The following is a 7,948-nucleotide window of genomic DNA, read 5'->3' on the forward strand; positions in this document are numbered from 1 at the left end:
TCAAGAATATCTGGGTAACTTCGCTTCGTGTTTTGCACACGCGCTAATGGAACATGAGAAATGCTATTGCAAAGGCCGTTGACAGGAGCGCAGGGAGATGCCTAAAAATAGACATTTCACCCCAAGGAGGGTTATCTGTTCAAACTGCATCATTCTCAGCATGACTGAGCAGCACAGACTATGACATGGGAGCAGGAAAAATATAGTAACATGCGCTATCACAAATTCCCTTTACTTAGGACAGGAAGAGATAAAGTCAGCCAGGACTGGGCCCCTCCCGTCAAAGTTCACTTCCAATTTTTCACGGAGCTCCGACCCCGTTATCAAGATGCTGATTTGGAAAAAGTGAAAATGGGAGATGGGAGACGGAGTGTGTCTGACATCCCCTTGTCCCTTCTTGGAAGTAGGGGAGTTGAGTAGCAAGTTTTGTGGAGTCCCCATAACTGGATTCAGACCCCACTTCTGCATTATTAGTTTGGGGACCTGGAGCAAGATATTTAACTTCTCTGAGCCCCTCTGTTCCTTCATCTATAGATAGAGGCGGTTGTGAGAACTGAAAGTGAGAATTGACAAGTGAGCGAGCGTGTGCTGACTCCGAGACAGCCTCCCGAGGAGCTTGGTCAACCCAGAGGTCTGGGCCCGGCGCTCCGAGGGGCAGTTCTGACCCTAAAGAGCCTAGACAAGAGTCCATTGGGACCCAGATCTTCTCAGACTCCGTTTTCTTATCAGCTCCCTGAGTCCTCCCCCGTGTTGTCAAGAATGTGGGAAAGCAGAGGCTCCACTGGTGGGAGCAAAACTTGGTGGAGCCGTTCTGGAAGGCAGTGAGAGAGACTGACCAGCACACCCCTCACCATCAAGTCCACTTCCAGGTGTCTGGGATGCCCTTGCACATGTGCACCAAGAGTCATGATCATAACAACAAGGATGTTATCACAGTAGCTAAGCTTTATTGGGCATTTTATATTTTATTTTTTAAAATATATTTTTATTGATTTCAGAGAGGAAGGCAGGGGGGAGAGAGAGAGAGAAACATCAATGATGAGAATCATCAATTAGCTGCCTCCTGCATACCCCCTACTGGGGACCGAGCCTGCAACCTGGGCATGTGCCCTGACTGGGAATTGAACCGGTGACCCCTTTGTTCCTGAGTGGATACTCAACCTCTGAGCCACCCCCAGCCGGGCTTATTGAGCATTTTAAAAGTTCTAAGTGTTTTACATGTAACTTATGCATGCACATTCGCTACATGGTACATCTGGTGGATTCCACATGGGATATTTATTTCATAGTTGTATCAAGTAACTTAACCCTACAAGGTAGTTATTATTACGATCTCCGTTTTACAGAAAAAGAAGCTGAGACGTGGAGGGATTAGTAACTACCCTAGGTCAGGGGTCAGCAAATGTTTTCCATTAAAGGCCAGATGGTGAATATTTTAGGTGGACCAGATGGTCTCTGTCACAACTGCCCGACTCTGCTGCTGTCACATGAACACAGCCCCCGACAATCGGTAAACAAGTGTGAGTGGCTACGTTCCAACCAACTTTATTTATAGGCACCGCATTTCCTATTTCATGTAACTTTCATTTATCAGGAGATATTATATTTTATTTTTTTCAACCATTTAAAAATAAGAAAATCATTCATGGCTCACTGGCCATACAAAAACCCAAGGAGGGTGCATTTGGCCCGAGGGCTGTGGTGTGCAGACCCCTGCCCTAGGTCACTCTCCAGGTGAGTGAAGTCCCTTTTCAAAGTCAGGCATTTCCGTGCACCCTGACCATAGCTCCAAAAGCTGGCTCCAGAAGGCACATTCATGATCACCGCTATCATGACTTCATCTCATAGCAACGAGTAGGGAAATGGTTCCATAAACTTTGCATTCATATTACGGAATGCTCCGCAGCATTAAAAATTCATACACTCGTGTACCGACGAGAAGCAGCTCGGGCCGTGTTAAGTGGAAAAAGCAAGTGGTGCATCAATACATACCTCCTAACTGCCTATGTGTTAAAAAGAAAGCTGGCTATATACGCGTGTGTATATGTATGGTCACAGAGACAGGCAAAACAAGAAAAAGAGAGAAACAGGAAGCATTAGCAGCCAGAGAGGGCAGTGGGGTGGTGGCCATGAGGGGGCGTTGAGCTTTCCGGGGTGTGTATTCTGCTCTATAATTTGAACCTTTTACATCCCGAATGCATCCTTCTATTACTTGTGCAATAAGAGAAAACAAGTTTGAGGTCCTGGTTACAAGGCGCCACTTGCCAACATAACTTTGAGCTCTGAGCAGTTTCCACGTCCCCTGATCTAAACACAAGCTGGTTACAATTAATTACGGCAGGACAAAGACATCCTTCCCAGAGGGAAAAACAAACACGCAAACAAAGGTGGCATAAACTGCAGTCAGTCAGCGCCTGAGTCTGGCCTGGACGATCAATGTGATTTTTTTTTTAATTGCATATGTGCACAACCTAACCTTCTCAGGCACGATCAGCCTTCAGGCCAAGGGTGGCAGCCGTAAACAAAGCCTTCAAGGTCCTCATCTGCTGGGTGATACTCCAGGCGCAGCTTTCTTGCCTGCACAAACTTTAAATTATGAAGTTATTTTGGTTTGCTCCGCTGGCGTGAGCACAGCCGAAGGGGGAGTCATTGACTGGGGAAACGAGATTTCCCTCGGTGCCAATTTTTAAATCCAGCCTCCAGGTCATCTCATTTTTTTTGGATGCTTCCCACAGTCACATTTTTTGTTTGTTTGTTTTACATGAAAGAGCACATTCCCTTTCCCCCGAGCCAGGTTTACCATTTTCCATTGCTCTTATTAAATGCATCTTATTCAAATGGAATGTTCTCAGAGTTTCCGCCTGTCACTGGCCTGGCTGCCTCCAGGCTCTGTATAATCACATCTGCAGAAAACACGAGGGTCCAAAACCCTCGCTCTGATGCCGGGACCTGGGACTCATTCTCGGATCTGGAGCAAACCCTAATTGGGGCCCTCAGCCAGTTCCTCTGTGCCCATTAACACAGCAGCTGGCTGAAGCGGAGTCTGGAGGTGCTAAAATGCAAATCGGTGAGGAGATGGTCCTTTTCAGGTGCCATTCCCATCAGAGCTGTGAGGGCCTTCTGTTGACCAAACAGTGAATGTTTTCAACCCCAAGCAACACCTGGTTTGGAGGGTACAGGAGGGAGCTTTAAACCTCAACCAGGCATGCCACACCACTCCCACATGCATGACGTAAGTAAGTGTACGCACTGCCAAAACTGGCGAGACAAAGCCACCCTAGGCAGCATTTGAGCCCAGCCACGGTGTTGTGGCCTCCCCACGTCATCTCTCCCACGTGCCAAGACAGACATCCTCAGTTGATTAATGTGTGTTGGAACATGACTTACCCCTTTGGACAGGTCAATTCTAATTCTTTGCATTTGTGATGGGATCAGTTTTATATTTCCTCAATGCTCTCACCACATGAAGAACAAAAATTAAACTGTTATACAATTTAGTAGATGATAGATAGATAGATAGATAGATAGATAGATAGATACAGTGTGTGTAGTTTAAAAAATGTAACATGAGATCTACTCCCTTCAGAAAATTTCAATTATATAATACAGTACCACACTGTTAACTACAGGCTCAGTGTTGTACAGGCCCAACACCTGTTAAAAATAAAGTCTTATTGACACACAGCCTTGCCATTTGTTTAGGTACAGGCTATGGCTGCTTTCAAGCTGCAATGGTGGAATTCAGTAGCTGCAACAGAGAGCATGTGGCTCATAAACCTAAAGTATTTACTATCTGCCCTTGTCCGAAAAGGTTTGCTAAGCACTGATATATAGGATCAAGGCTTAAAAGCATGTCTATTTTGGCCCCAAGCATAAGGTGACAGAAAGGACAATTGTGGGTCAGATAATTATCTTATAAACACTGTGATTAGCGTCACTGCAAACAACTTTAAAATCCACACTTCTGCCACCCAGGCATATCAGTTACTGATCGAGCCTCATGTCCAACCAGGAGATGCCTTGTTCTTACATGGTTGGGGTGGGCAGTCATGGTGTACACTTGCCCGGCACTACTTTCTCCCCTAATTCTCTAAGGGCCAGACCATGTGATCCCCACCATCCTTTCCTCCCTCCAACTCTGGCCATGGAATAGGCAAGTGAAGGCAAGTGACATTGTGATGCCAAAAAGAGTCCTTTCCAGGCTTTTTCAGAAGAGATGCTCTCTTTGCACTGGGGTTGCTAAGAGAGCTGCCAGGGAACCTCCATCCAGCCCAGAATGAAGCAGGGGAGAGACAAGCAGAGCTGAGAGGTGGGGACAGAAGAACCCCAGATACATCGTTTTAATCCTTGGACACATGAGGCCATAAATTCTCATTTCTGTTTAAGCTAGTTAGATTTACGTTTCTGACACTTACTACCAAAGGATTTCTGAGTACTCTGGTTGTGATCTTTTCATGTTTTACTCCTTACATTTAAGAGTCCATATATTATTTTTCATGTTTCTATGTTAATAACTTTCATCTTTAATGGTACCTAACCCATTAGAGATGGGATAAACCCCTACCTGGCCACCCAGCCCGCTGACAGCAGTGCAGTATCCTAACTCAGCGGACCTTCCATGCCGTGGACACTCCTGGGCACCATGATGATGATGTCATGGACAGTCCTTGTTACGTAAGAGACCACCTCTAGCTAGCCCCGTGCCCACCTAACTCACAAGCGGAGACATCGCCAGCCAGGTCCCCTCCCAGTCCCAGTGAGACACAGTTACTTTCATTTACTATGAAAGACCTACGTCCTACGCCATTTCTCCCTGCCTAGACGTCATGCCGCACAGCCAAGATTCCAGGCTGTCAGGTTCCCGAGCTGGCAGTAAAACGTTTCCACTTAGCCCTCCACCTTTGGTCTCTTGGTCTTCCTTTTTTAACAGACTGTAAGTTACTTCTGTTATTTGCAGGTTATTCCCTCAAAGAGGCGAGTCCCACATCAAGACAGATACCACGTCTGCCCAGCCACCCCAATCGCCCCAGTGCCTGGGACCAGAGCTGGTCTCAGTACCTGCTTCTTGGGTGGATGAATGAATGAAAAAATGAATATATCCTACGTGCCAGGCACTCTGCCGTTTTTCACAATCACATATAACACTGCCTCTTTCTACAGCGTTGCCAGCTTCACTTTGGCAAAAGATGTTCCCAGAGAGATTAGCCGTATGGGATGAAATGTGAAGAAAAACCTGTATTAGGAAAAGCAACTTGAACATTTTGGCAAAGCCTCACTGAACCCGTCAGTTGCTCACAGGCCTGGGAAGAGAGTGCACTAAAGGTCATCTGTCTGTGTCACTGACACAAAGGTGCACAGGGTTACTACTCCTTTTTGCCCAAAGGAAACAGCAGTCCTCATGACCACACAGGGGCCCCGGGGCCCTCCCCTCACGTTGACATGGACCATCTGAGAACACTGATGCCCTTTGCCCTCCGTTTGGCTCTCACCAGCAGCCCTGGAGATAGATGATGGTACCACCAGGGGTGGGCAAACTTTTTGACTCGAGGGCCACAATGGGTTCTTAAACTGGACCGGAGGGCCGGAACAAAAGCATGGATGGAGTGTTTGTGTGAACTAATATAAATTCAAAGTAAACATCATTACATAAAAGGGTTCGTTTTTTTTTTTTTTTAGTTTTATTCATTCCAAACGGGCCGGATCCGGCCCGGGGGCCGTAGTTTGCCCACAGCTGCTTTAGACTATGGTTGTTTTGGTGTCACACAGTATATAGGATTAGATAACAAAACAATGTAATCTACAGTGTTGGACAAGTAAGGATGTGCCTTAACAGATCTGCGGCCGGATCCGGCCCGAGGGCCGTAGTTTGCCCACGGCTGTACCATCCCCATTTCACAGATGGGAAAACCGAGGCTGCAGGGGAACTATTTGCAATAGGTCACTCCAGCTGGGAAGTGTTAAGCTAATTAAACAAGGCCACTAGACCCAGGTGGCTCTAATGCCCTGGCAGCCAACATAAGCAAACCAAAATCTAAGTCTGTAAATGTCTCAAGGTTACGAAAACAAAACGCCAAAGACGACCAATCGCAAACAGCCAACTAGGCTTGAAGCTATAGCCAATCAAATAATTTCCTTTCTTTGCTTCCACACTTTCTCTATAAAAGTCTTTCCCCCGGCTCCTTTCAGAGGAGCACTCCTAACCACTTCTGGTTTGGCAGTGCTTGATTTGAAGGGATTTTTGCTCAAATAAACCCTTAAAATGTTTAATATGCCTGTTCATCTTTTAACAGAAACAACTGGAACCTAGATTTTTTTTTTCAGTCCCTAGTCCCCACTCTTGCAATCAACCATGGTCAAGGATAGACCAAGTGGCCCCAGCGAAGGACTGAGAGCCCTGCAGGATCCTGCTCCTCTGACCTGGGGACCCTTTGGCCTGAGCATCTGCATTCCTCCATGTTCCAGCTGCGTGGCATCAAGTCAAGGACTCTCTGCATCCCCTTTCCTTTCAAAACCATGCTCGTTCAGGGCTGCCCCATGCTGAGAGGCAGCTCCAAGGGCAAGAATGCGGCCCCCCAAGCTCCCAGCAGGGTTAGGGCTCCTGACTGGGAAGCTCCCCAGTTCTCTCATTTGTTGTGTGTGTGTTTTTTTAATAATCTTTCTCAATAACAAAACTCTCTTCCTCTCTTTCCAGCAGGAAGTTAGGCTCTGAAGGTTGCAATGTCATTCAGATGACAAAAAAAGAAAAAGAAGAAAAAAAAATATATATATATATATATTTAAAATGGAAAAAGTCACATTTTTCAAATGCCTTGGTTTCAACACCCCCTCCCAAAACAAAGTTTTCTACTGAGCTTTTTTCTGGTCTTTCATGGTAGAGTGACTATATTTTATTGTCCAAACAGGGACCCTTTTAAGAATGAAAGGGGACACTTTTAACCCTGACACCAGCCATACAGTCACCCTGCTTTGGGGGGATGGAGGGGTCAGAAGCCCAGAAGAATGTGGAAACCACCTCCAGGCAGCGAATTGAATGAGGGCACATAAATGCCGGGCCTTGCGACAGTCAGAGCAGCACAGTCCGCTTCCACCGGGGGAGAAGGTTCTCTTTGCTCCACTCTCTGACTCAGCAGCGCAAGTCGCTGGAGCAATTCCTTGTCCCACAGAAGGTGGGCATTTTCCTGCTGGCTGCCCCAAACGCCGAAGGCTCCAGCTTCAGGATCTTTCTTTTCTAGCTGTAATTCTAATGTGCTGAGACTAAACCTTTCAAAAAAAGGGTGGGGTGTCTAGTCTCAGAACAAAGAAGGCTGGGAGATCACTGGGTCCATCCCGGCCGCCAGGCAGGGAGGGCCACACCCAGCGTGCCAGATGGAATCGAACCTCTGCTCTTTCTTTTCAACCTCCAGAGGAAGTCGTGCCACCTCCCTGGGTGAGCCGGTCCAAAGTTTAATTGAAATCTTCAGGGCCAGCCTCCGCTCCTTCCACGCCACCCTCCACCCAGGAACCCAATAATGGCCGACTCCCCCGCCGGTCATCCGGCCAGCCCCGTCCACTGGGAGGGGGGATCTTCTCCTTAGCAGACCAGAAAACCCCCTCTGGACCCAGAAACAAAACACACACACACACACACACACACACACACACACACACCTCCTTCCTCCCCAGCTCAGCACCCTCCCCACAAACTTTTAATCCCCTGGCAGATTGTAATTGGAAAGACATGAAATGCAAGAAGCAAAGCTTCCCCCATTTCCAGCCATTTCCACGTCAACAGGAGCCCCTCCCCCATCCCAGCCTCTCCCCTTGACAGACAGACAACCCATTAAGAACTCGCCCATAATAGTCTTTCTTGTAAGAACATGTAAACAGCATCATTCAAGCTTAAACTTAGGTATTTCCCAGCTCACTTGCTTCCATTTCCTTTATTGTGGAATGTTCACATGGGAGTGTT

The sequence above is a fragment of the Myotis brandtii genome, unplaced genomic scaffold (assembly GCF_000412655.1).
Source record: "Myotis brandtii unplaced genomic scaffold, ASM41265v1 scaffold604, whole genome shotgun sequence".
Classification (NCBI taxonomy): domain Eukaryota; kingdom Metazoa; phylum Chordata; class Mammalia; order Chiroptera; family Vespertilionidae; genus Myotis; species Myotis brandtii.